This window comes from Periplaneta americana, chromosome 4 (assembly GCF_040183065.1).
Source record: "Periplaneta americana isolate PAMFEO1 chromosome 4, P.americana_PAMFEO1_priV1, whole genome shotgun sequence".
NCBI lineage: Eukaryota > Metazoa > Arthropoda > Insecta > Blattodea > Blattidae > Periplaneta > Periplaneta americana.
Genome location: NC_091120.1, coordinates 8752240 through 8765408, shown reverse-complemented (window position 1 = coordinate 8765408; position 13169 = coordinate 8752240). Strand labels below are relative to the sequence as shown.

General features: G+C 34.0%; 1 protein-coding gene across 1 annotated transcript in view; it reads left to right on the top strand.

The window, feature by feature from the left end:
* The first annotated feature begins 1835 nt into the window (after nt 1-1835).
* The window catches only part of LOC138697516 (uncharacterized), a 54740-nt gene continuing 43406 nt past the window's right edge, over nt 1836-13169 (top strand). Inside the window, exon 1 of the mRNA XM_069822820.1 lies at nt 1836-1974. The gene's annotated coding sequence lies outside the window, so the exon portion shown is untranslated. The remainder of the gene's footprint in view (nt 1975-13169) is intronic.

Genomic DNA, 13169 nt, shown 5'->3' with positions numbered 1-13169 from the left:
TTATAGTCCTGTTGTTACCCATTTATTCTCCTTATCTTCCCCCGTTCTCCTTGTATTCCCCTTGTTCTCCTTACTTCCCCTTGTTCTCCTTATATTTCCCTTCTTATCCTCCCATTCCCCTTATTTTCTTTATAGTCCTGTTGTTACCCATTTATTCTCCTTATCTTCCTCCCTTCTCCTTGTATTCCCCTTGTTCTCCTTACCTTCCCCTTGTTCTCCTTATATTCCATTTATTATCCTGCCATTCGCCTTATTTTCCTTATAGTCCCCTTATTACCCATTTCTTCTCCTTATATTCCCCTGTTGTCATTGCATTCTTCTTATTCTCCTGGTCTTCCCTTTGTCCTCCTTGTTTTCTCTTGTTCTTCTTGTATTCTCCTTATGTTATTTGATTATACTCACACGTACTTCTACGAAAAGACATCGAGCCTGGTAAGACTATGCACCTGTAGATTTTACTTTGACTGTAAAGCAAATGCTAGGTAATCCCGTCGAAAACAATCGGACTCTTCTCGTGAAAATACCATGTCCCTGTCTTTAATTTTATCAGTGCTAGATAAGCGTTTAGTTGAAGCGGAAAGGAAAGAAAATTTGTAAAAAGTGAATGTCTATTTCGAATAAATATAATGATTTTAATTTGTCAATAAAAAACGCGTTAGTTTACTAAAAATTGTTATAAGCCCTTTAATAGTATACTGTATGCCTAATTCCCTAATAAATGGGCTTGTAGAAACTGAATATGAACACATTTTTTTCATTAGTTTAAGGTAGACGGCATAATATGTATGTGTATGTATTTATTTACAGTACAAGTGGGCAAACACCCGGTGGCAGTGGTAACTTATTTAGGTACATACAACAAAAATAATACACAATAATTACATTAATGGTAATATATAAAATAACCAAATTAATAAGTGAACCTAATTTTCTATTACAACCCACATATATATATATATATATATATATATATATATATATATATATATATATATATATATATGGCCTACATAAGTTTCACATTGATACTGATAATCTTTCACTTTACTCTCATCTCACTCACTGCACTGGCACTATGACACATCTCACTGACACTTTAGAACACACTACAAATTATCACTGATCGGAACTATTCACTGCCATTGTAAACCATAACTTCACTGACTCACCACGCTTCACTGGTACAACAGTTCAAATAAGACAAACAGTTACACCCTTATCCATACTTATAAACAGATCTACATTAAACTGAATATTTCTAGTCTAAGACCCTCTTACAAGCTATTTTAAAATAAGTTACAATTCAAACCAAGGGAATAACTCGTCAGGCTAAGTAAATACATGCCACCTAAGTAATGTAACGTCTCTTTTTCTTTTAATTTACACTTTATACACAACTTTTTAATTTATTTTTAAATCTCCTTAAGGAAGGACAGCCCTCAAAGACCGCTGAAGGTAGGTATTCCAATCATTTATAGCCCTATTTAAAAATGAGAATTTACCTACATCCGTTTTCTGTTTCCTACATTTGATTTTAAACTCATAACATCATAACTGTTTTTTTTGTTACCAGGGATACTGAAAAAAATGTATTTCCATGGAAATCCCGAACACGATTTTTTGCACCATCATCCTAACTTTGCATGACGAATTTGAGCTCGGATCGAACTTCACATTTCTTCAGCAGTATGAAAGATGTATTACACGTGGCCTGTACGTAAACAAGTAGTTCCAGCAACTGCCGCTACATTTCACTTGGCTCTGCTAGTCCGACAGACGGACAGCTGATGTCCCAGACGTGTAGTGATGGCCTACCTACAGAATGTTTGCGTCTACCTTAAGTGAGTACAATGGCGCTCCGGGGAAGAACTCTGCAATCAGAAGGAGAGAATTCTATATATCGTGCGAGACCCAACAATTTCTCGCGTGACAAAGCAAGGAGAGTTTGAAGGAATGTGACGTTTTCCTGACCATGTAAGTAAAGAGTAAAATATACATTGAACTCCTATATAAATTTATCTCGAAATACAAGGTGGTTCAAAAGTCGCTTACCCCAATATTCGTTCTTAGATTTTTCTCTCCTCTCCATCCATCCTTCACCATAATGAAACTCGTTACATCTTATTGCTAAATGTCCACTGTGATTGTGTTCCATGTAACTAGTGTTTTGACTCCCACTGTACAAGAAGGCTACTTCTGCGGCCTCCCCTCTACCAAAACTCAATATTTGCATCTGTTGTATTACTAGCATAATCTATCGTGTATCGATTGGTAAATATTACGGTAGACTTGACAATAAGTCACGGAATACAGAAGCTACGCGAGTTGTTCTTGGGATATTGAACTACAGCAGGCTACATTATTTGTAAGATACGAGGATTTTTAGTACGATTGTATAATTAGCCCCGAAAAGACAAAGTATATGATTATGTCTCGTGACCAGAATATTGTACGAAATGGAAATATAAAAATTGGAAATTTATCTTTTGAAGAGGTGGAGAAGTTCAAATATCTTGGAGCAACAGTAACAAATATAAATGATACTCGGGAGGAAATTAAACACAGAATAAATAAGGGAAATGCCTGTTATTATTCGGTTGAGAAGCTTTTATCATCCAGTCTGCTGTCAAAAAATCTGAAAGTTAGAATTTATAAAACAGTTATATTACCGGTTGTTCTTTATGGTTGTGGAACTTGGACTCTCACTTTGAGAGAGGAACAGTGATTAAGGGTGTTTGAGAATAAGGTGCTTAGGAAGATATTTGGGGCTAAGAGGGATGAAGTTACAGGAGAATGGAGAAAGTTACACAACACAGAACTGCACGCATTGTATTCTTCACCTGACATAATTAGGAACATTAAATCCAGACGTTTGAGATGGGCAGGGCACGTAGCACGTATGGGCGAATCCAGAAATGCATATAGAGTGTTAGTTGGTAGACCGGAGGGAAAAAGACCTTTAGGGAGGCCGAGACGTAGATGGGAGGATAATATTAAAATGGATTTGAGGGAGGTGGGGTATGATGATAGAGACTGGATTAATCTTGCTCAGGATAGGGACCGATGGCGGGCTTATGTGAGGGCGGCAATGAACCTTCGGGTTCCTTAAAAGCCAGTAAATGAGTTGTACATGGACATCACTTTATTTTTACTAACATTTTTATCATTAACCTGGCTATACTCGGAAACACTGTTACCCCCCTTCCATTAGAGCAGTTTGGAGTTGCTAGTGCAATATGTAAACAAATCATTTTACTAGCTATAGGAGGAGAGAAAAGTAGTGCATCCATTTATATTACAGGGAAATATATTATTACGATTTTCAGTTTGGTCGTTACTTTGCAGTATTTTATCAAAAAACAGTAGAATAGTAACAATTTTTTTCACAAACTTAAGTCTTCAGGCGGTTATATACATTATGTAATGTCTACTTTATTAAGCATATTACTAACGTAATTTATTCCTGAGAATTTTGTGAGCACTTCCGTAAGAAACCCAATTTCTACAGCTAACTTCTTGACCTACTTATTACGATCTCGCTGCATCCTTTCTCTAGCATCTTCTACAGCATCTTCTGTCACCTCTGTTGGCCATCTTACACTTTTCTTCCTTTCTGTACACTCCATTGATCTAAATTTATCTACCAGATTAATGGCATTTCTATGAAAATATTCCGTAATGACATAACCAGGGAGAAAAAAAAAAAAAAAAAAAAAAAAAAAAAAAAAAAAAAAAAAAAACCTGTTGTTCACATTCGGTTATATTGTAATTTCAGTTTCCATCATCATCCTTCATACCTACAAACAGTAAAACAAAACTCTTATTTAAATAATTCTGTTAAGTACCGTACCATATTATAGAGTACCGTACTTTCGGTAACTCTAATCTTCACTTGTGCTCAGTCCACACATATAAATTCAGTTATGCTACACACCGTACCTGTGTGAAAATAAACTTCAATAATATAAGCTCTTTCTTCTATAGAAAACGCAACATATTTCTGAAACACACTGTACTCTGTACTGTTTACTTCACTACTAGCAACAGCGGTCGTAAGTTTGTGTGACTGACGTTAGCAAGGATATTAGTGAAAGGGGTGGGAGTCATGTACATTCAGAAACGCAGGTACAATAAAAAGTGAAGTAAAAATAAAATGATGTCCCTGTATAATTAGCGAAATGAAATAGATTTCCGGCATTAAAATAAAGAAAAAATACCGGAGTCAAAACCTGAAACTAACGGATAGGCCTACTAAACTATTTCAGCCATTACCTCGTCGTGTTTCAGTTATTAATTTTTCTTCCTTTCTTTTCCTTTCCTCTGAATCATATCATTGTATGTTGCTTCTCATGTACAATTAGGTCTTTCCTCTTCTCTCTCTTATGTTATGTTTTATTTAACGACGCTCGCAACTGCCGAGGTTATATCAGCGTCGCCGGTATGCCGGGATTTTTGTCCCGCAGGAGTTCTTTTACATGCCAGTAAATCTACAGACATGAGCTTGCCGAATCGACCTGGGCCGGGATCGAACCCGCAACCTCGGGCATAGAAGGCCAGCCCTACACCAACTGAGCCAACCAGGGGCGACATCTTATATTATCGTGTCTCATATTTCCTTTATGTTTTGCAATTTATATACACCATTTCAGGTTGACCTGATTGGCGAGTTGGTATAGCGCTGGCCTTCTATGCCCAAGGTTGCAGGTTCGATCCCGGGCTAGGTCGATGGCATTTAAGTGTGCTTAAATGCGACAGGCTCTTGTCAGTAGATTTACTGGCATGTAAAAGAATTCCTGCAGGACAAAATTCCGGCACATCCGGCGACGCTGATATAACCTCTGTAGTTGCGAGCGTCGTTAAATAAAACATAACATACACCACTCCTCTAAAATAATTTTCACCCCTGATCACATATACAGAGTGATTCAGAAGGATTTACCGTCCCTTACGGGGCTTATTTTCGAAGACATTTTGAGCAAAAAATGTCATAAACTTTTGTCCTAATCTCAATATTTTCAGAATTACACTAATTTGAAGTTGTTTATAAAATATCGTTATTCTTGAGTTTCAATGATAAAAAATATTACAGATAAAGAATGAACTATTCAGGAGTAATCAATTTATTAATTAACTAGTATTCTGAAGCTAGAAATATGGTTGTGAATTGCATAATTGTTTCGTACAGAATTTTTTTTTTTTCGATTTTTAACTACAAAATTACATTTTCTTACTCATTTATCACAACTGTTACAAATCACGCCACTCTTGTAAATTCTTTAAGACTACATTAGGATGCATAATTAAACTGTAAAGAATCAATCTTGGAATGTAGACTTTCACGACCGGCGTCATAGGGATCGATGTTATCCGGGCTAAAGGGCCATGGTCTGTTGGAGCTGTTGCTACCATACGCTTCGTCTGCTACTCCGGCAGAATCGTCAGCGGTTTGGCACACGGGAGCGCAAAGATCTCCTTAGCGTGCTGGGAGAGCAGGAGACAGAAAATAATGTCGTAATACTGAATAGTCCGTTATACTGGCGTTCGTTATAACGACATTTTACTGTAGGTGGATAAATTTGCTAAATATTGAAAACCTTAAATTCTGAGAACAAAAATAAGCTATGATAGATACTGTTTTCTTATTTTGCGGTTACCCTACTCTTCCCCTAATACATACTCAAAAACGAAGTCAAAATGCAAATTCACTGCAGTTCATCACATAAATTTTACTCTCGCTCGATGTAACGCGTCACCTAAATGCTTTTTAGTGTGGATGAATATGTTGCACTTGAATACCACATCGAAATTTCGTTCAACTTTATAATAATGAATCGTAAGTAATGTTATTAATTTCAGGGGGTTATTCTTTTAGATATTTCAAACAAAAAAATATTTAATACAATTTTGCACATTTTTGCTTCCTTTCCGAGATAAAAATTATTGTTTTGGGAAAGCCGCTTCAGTTTAAGAGAGCAGTGTAATATGATGATAAATGATTGAAATAATTTTAATTTTATCCTTTAAGGCAGTGATGTCAAAGCAAACGCATTTTTCTGATCTTGACGTCATGCGCTGGCAGCAAGCGCTAAGTATGGAAAGAGGAAGGGTTGTGTATATGAATAAGCAACCTGTTGGATTAAGAAAACAGTGGTGCACAAACTTCAAACGGAACGTGAAATTTTATGTCGTTATTTTTATATGGCTTCTTTCTGTTTAATATTATCTATATTGTCTGTAAAACAAAAGTACTAACACTGATTTCTTAATATTGCACTTGTGTTTTAAATCTTAATAACATAATAGAGAGTTAAGAAGGAATATTCATTTAAATTCCATAGTAGTATAATATTATACTGTATTAAGTGGATGAAACACATCATTCATAAAGTGATATTCCAAAGAAAGAGATTGAGTATGACATGATAAATTGGAATTTATATTGATGGTATCTTTGGTCTTACAAAAGTAAACAATAAACTAATCAAAACAATATTACAGTACAAAGCAAAGTTACATAGGTACTGTATCTGTTTTAAGTGTAACTAATATTACATAACAAAACTCTTATCGCATTATACTTTTAAGGTGATATTTGTGAGCAACTTCCTATCATCAGAATATTAAATTATTTTCTCGAAATCTGCTTAAGATATAGAGCTGACATTTTTACAACACATGGGCACGTATCTTTTGCTTATGATGCAACAGTAGTTGCTTTTTTAATTCATTTCCTTACAAACAATTTCCATGCGAATATTTTCAAAATTCTCAATACACTATCTTCAGTAATACGTATATACGGTATATTAGATTTACGAAAACATTCTGTAAGGCTACTAAATAAATAGGCCTATACCTGAAAATTTCACTTTTCTATACGAAAAGTTGAGAAAATTAAAAAATCAAACTTGTGGAAAATGAGCATTAAAATTAAAACTTATATCTTATAATGCAGTTATACTTCTCAGGCAAATCTAAAAATTAACATGGATACAGTTTTAAGAAGTTCTCTTCCCTTTATCTATTGAATCAGTGCTGGCCATCCCTGAATATAGCTCGACCAAGCGGCATATACCAACTCTTTCGTCTGTCTCTTTCCTTTCCGCTGTAAAGCGCTCAGACTCTCCTGGGCTCTAAAGCGCGCGCTTTCTCCTGTGGGCATCAATTATTGACATGCCTGCTTTAAGGGGTTATTGTATCTTGTACAATAATGAAAATTAATATGTATAATACACAGTCCTTCTGCTATATGAAAAAAATATTTACGATTTAAAAAAAAATTATTTACATTTTTTTTTTTTTTTTTTCAAAATTCAGTTCACTGTGCAGTGTTCAAGCGTTTCCCACATAACTCAAACACTATCCAACATTCTGTGATTAAATTTTTTGTGTGTATTTATGCATGTCATATCTACAATATGACGCAAGATCACTTCTCTATCTTTGATAGATTGTCGATAAAAAATAAATTAATTTAATAAATGGTCAAATATCAGTATTTTCTTCTAACACAAAATAAAAATATATATATATTTATTAGGGAATGTAGTTGAAAGAGCATGATATTGTAAATATGAGTTTCAGCAATAAAATAAAAGAGAGAGAACATGAAAAAGTTAACAAGTTTATGTGTTATGAGGGAAACGCTTCATCACTGCACAGTAAACTGCCACCGTTTTGAATTTTGGAAAAAAAATATATATTTTTTTTTTATCGTAAAAATATTTTTGCATATAGCAGAAGGACATTGTTGTACAATAATTAAAATTGGTATGTGTAAAAGATATAGTAATGGAGGAAACAAATGTTGAATATTTAAAAAAATTACTGCTGTAAGCTGTACCTAATCCCTTAAATGTACAGAAATTTGATCCGAAGGAATGTAACTTTTCGTTCTGCAAATGAATTTTAAAATGTTACGTTTTGTTCATATTTCTGCATGTTTGAAGGGAAAAACTAAATTATTTCAGTCATTTACTATTATAATAAGGATACTGCTCTATTAAGGGGAGAGGATGGTATTTTTTTGGTGAAAAATGAGTAAATTTTAAAAAATAAAATTCTTTAAAAAAACTCTGTGGTATGTGTGGAATGCATAGCATAACATTTTGTGGGTATTTGTGCCCTTATCGGATGTTGAGTCGCCATTTTTAAAATTCCTGCGTTATGGATTTTTTAATCACTCGCCCACTTTTATTGTTGTTTCCAGTAAATTACATTTTCAAAAAAAAATATATTTTTTTCTTTAAAATACCCTTTGATATGTGTGGAATGCATTGCATAACATTTTGTGGGTATTTGTGCCCTTATCGGATGTTGAGTCGCCATTTTTAAACTTCCTGCGTTATGGATTTTTTAATCACGCGCCCACTTTTATTGTTGTTTCCAGTAAATTACATTTTCAAAAAAAATTTTTTTTTTTCTTTAAAATACCCTTTGATATGTGTGGAATGCATTGCATAACATTTTGTGGGTATTTGTGCCCTTATCGGATGTTGAGTCGCCATTTTTAAACTTCCTGCGTTATGGATTTTTTAATCACTCGCCCACTTTTATTGTTGTTTCCAGTAAATTACATTTAAAAAAATATATTTTTTTTCTTTAAAATACCCTTTGATATGTGTGGAATGCATTGCATTACATTTTGTGGGTATTTGTGCCCTTATCGGATGTTGAGTCGCCATTTTTAAACTTCCTGCGTTATGGATTTTTTAATCACTCGCCCACTTTTATTGTTGTTTCCAGTAAATTACATTTAAAAAAATATATTTTTTTCTTTAAAATACCCTTTGATATGTGTGGATTGCATTGCATTACATTTTGTGGGTATTTGTGCCCTTATCGGATGTTGAGTCGCCATTTTTAAACTTCCTGCGTTATGGATTTTTTAATCACTCGCCCACTTTTATTGTTGTTTCCAGTAAATTACATTTTCAAAAAAAAATACTTTTTTTTCTTTAAAATACCCTTTGATATGTGTGGAATGCATTGCATAACATTTTGTGGGTATTTGTGCCCTTATCGGATGTTGAGTCGCCATTTTTAAACTTCCTGCGTTATGGATTTTTTAATCACTCGCCCACTTTTATTGTTGTTTCCAGTAAATTACATTTAAAAAAATATATTTTTTTTCTTTAAAATACCCTTTGATATGTGTGGAATGCATTGCATTACATTTTGTGGGTATTTGTGCCCTTATCGGATGTTGAGTCGCCATTTTTAAACTTCCTGCGTTATGGATTTTTTAATCACTCACCCACTTTTATTGTTGTTCCAGTAAATTACATTTTCAAAAAAAAATTTTTTTTTTTAAATACGCTTTGATATGTGTGGAATGCATTTCATTACATTTTGTGGGTATTTGTGCCCTTATCGGATGTTGAAATGTCATTTTTAAACTTCCTGCGCTATGCATTTTTAAATCACACGCCCGCTTTTATCGGTTTCCAGTAACTTCATTTTTTTTGCTACATTGCCAGACAAAAATGGATATAATTTCTGAACTATTAAAGATACATCCATGAAATTTAGAACACACATTCTTTAGATTATTAGGAAACTTTTCTCTGTAACAGAATTTTGTTAATTGATTTCATTTAAAAAATATGTCCGTTTGCGAGCAAAAAAAAGGAAATCAGAAAATTGTTATTAAATTTTAATTGTTTATTTTACAAACATAGGTACTAATATCAAAATTCTGTTACAGACCGTTTGTATAACATGCTTTCGCAAATACATTGCAAAAAAACTGTTTGAATCTATCTTTAAAAACGGTTTAGATATATCGGTTTTAGTACAATCCTGCATTGGATATATTTTTTTTTTCAAAATATTTATATTTGGTTGAGTTGCCACAGCTATGAGCTCTCTACACACAAAAAATTAATATTTTACACCAAATATGAAACAAGTTTTAAAAAATACCATCCTCTCCCCTTAAATTGACGGAACACGTTGGGAATTAATTCAATGGCTTTTCCAAAACACGCTATGAAATGTTACAATTTTTATCTCAAAAAGGGAGCAAAAAGGAGTAAAATTGTATTAAACCTTTTTTGTTTGAAATATCTCAAGGAATAACCCCTTGAAATTAACGACATTACTTACTGTTCGTTCTATAAATATGGTCTCAATTTTAATGTTTTGAGACGGTCGTGCATCTTTGAAGCTGTGTGAAACACGGCAGTTGATCAGAAGCAGCCTGCGGCGTGGCAGCTTGTCCGTTGTCAGCGTTTGTTGTCTTACTACAAAGGTCCTGTTTCAAAACAAGCTAAGTTCCATGTAGCTTCAGAAATACAAACAGGATAATCGTAACCCTATTAGAGCCCGTCGTCCTGGAGATGCTTGTGGACAAGGCCGGAGATGATGTTTTCTCACAGGGTTTTCCCAGTTTCCGTAACATTTACAAAATTTAATCCGCCTACAGTTAAAATGTCAACGTACCTCATTTCACACAATTTCGTTTAATCATTTATGTGGAGTTATAGCAAAGTCGGGATACTTTTGAAGATTTACGTTAAAAGTAACGCCATCTAATTTATGACAGTGTGGTTTAACATCATTATACGAGCAGAAGAATCGGAAAGCAGAATGAAACGAGTAACTGTTGGTAATGTTACAAATGTTGAAAATAAGCGTCGCGAAAGTCAAAAGTTTTCGTATTTAATACAAATTAATTCATACATCTTGATTACACAACACTATAATATATCACTAAAGAATATAATGGTGATCACTTTGACTTGTGAATATCAAATGTTTATTTCAAATGTAAAATGCATCGGAAGATGCTATAACATGGCCAAGTCAGTGGCGGCTGATTGACTGAGGCAAGTGAGGCCGGGCCTCAGTCACTTGGCTTAACTGAAATCAAATTTTGTGTTTTTATATAATGTATTAGTTATTTGAATGAAGCATATATCGCTGTAGAAGCATTTTAAAACTTTGTGATGTATATAGACCTGTTTTGCAGTAAAATTTACTCCTGAGGCCAGAATCGCTCGTGCCGGGTCTGGTTGTGATGTATATAGACCTGTTTTGCAGTAAAATTTGTTCCCGAGGCCAGAATAGTTCGTGCCGGGTCTGTCTTCTGAATTTCCTGTATTTTCGCGGGGTTTGAGCTTGCGCTTAAAACGTTGTAGCCGAGGCACAATTCGTCTGGCCTCGTGGCCTGGTCAGGTTTCACTCCTCACATCCATGGGCCGGCCTCAAGGGTAGAGTGGGGTGGGAATAGCAATGGTGACTTGTCTTCCTAAATAGGTCATAACACAAATTCCAGCTCTTTGGCAGGCAGAGACCCACACTATTCCCTCCCCTTATGTCTCAGTTTATGACTTAAGCGAGGGTGTTGTACTATTGTAATTCGTAGTACAGTAGTGAATCTGGACCAATGTTGTTATGTATTTCGGGAAAATATAAACAGAAACAAATGCCAGAAATAATGCTGGTGTAGTTAATTCATTGTTAGAGTGTCCTTTTTCGAGAAGAAATAATATTGAAAGAAAGGAAGTTTTAAATAAAGAGAGAGCCTACCGAGATACCTACGACATCGCTGACAATTTTTCTGACAGATAATCTTAAAACGCGAGTTTCTATTGCATCCTGGTATGGGCAACATAGATGGTTAAGTGGTAATGTGGTGCAAAATAAACTTCTCTGTTGGCCTTGTTCGTTGCTGTCAAGGGAAAAAAATAAAAAGAACAGAAAGGAGGGGATTTTCAACACATAATGTGGGTTGCTTTATCACACTGAAACAATCATTGAAACTCACAGCATAACAGCTTATTTGGTGAATGACATTATTTTTCATCAATAGTAGGCTAATAATAATAGACTAATAATAATAATAATAATAATAATAATAATAATAATATAGTAATAATGATATTAATAATATAATAACAATAATAATTAATATCACAAACAAACATTTCCTATCGGAGGCACTTAAACTAGTTGCATCTGGCCTCACCGAGGATTTCGATCACCGGCCGCTACTGGGCCAAGTACAAATTTATATAATAAAACAGAATAGAACATATAATGCAGAATAATACATCAGAATACAGAATATAATTACAACAAGAGAAATAGAAATAAAATAATACAATCAATATAAAAAGAGGATACAATAATATTAACAAAATTGAGGACCGAATGAGCAGCGCTCATGTTCGGTTGCAGTTCAGATATAATATTAATATAAGAGGAATATAGAAAATAAAATAAAATAAAATAGGAACTAAAATTAAAATTACAGCTACATTGAAATTATATAATATGATATTAACATAGAGAAGAATAATATCGTACGTGAATAAAGTAGGACAATTAAATTGTGAAATTTTGTGAAAAATATATATCCCGAAATTATAAAATACAAATATAATATAGGCTGATTAATTCATACACATAGGCCATAAATTTATTCAGTCAAATTGAAGACATTAACACGTTTCTAAAATATTGAACTAAGTTTATAAAGAACTAGTCAAATAGGTAGGTTATGTAGGCTATAAACTTACAAACAAACATTCTGATAGGGGCAGATAATTTTTTTTTTCTTTCACCATGTTAATAATGTCAAAAGAAGCCCTTATATAAATGTTGGCCACTCAACCGCAATTACGTAGGCTGTAAAAAACATTCGTCATATCATGGGATCGACAGAGAGGTGCAGATGGCTGTCAAATGCTGGTTCCAATCCCAGGCGGCTGACTTCTACGACACAAGAACACAAAAATTGATCGCATGATATGACAAATGTCCCTGTTACAGTGGGGGATATGTTGAAAAATAGCGCAACAATTGCTGTATCTGTTTCAATAAACCTTTCCATGCAATTGTGTTTTCTTTCTGTAAACGGCCCTAGGGAAAATAACTTTCTGGACGGTCTCGTAATAGTGGTCGATTGGCCAAAATTTGTATAAACACTTGTTTTGTCATTACTAACATTTTGGAAGAAATAAATTATCTTTTTTATCTGCCCCCATGTGAATGTTTCCTTGTTTGTTCAGTATTAACACCATATCTATATTTCCAATTTACTTCAGGTTTTTTTATCATATTGCGAATTATAGTACTGAATTATACATACTATAGACCCTATACAGATAGGGTTTGGAATTGAACGGGTTAAATCAGCTGCTTGTCTATGCGGATGACGTGAA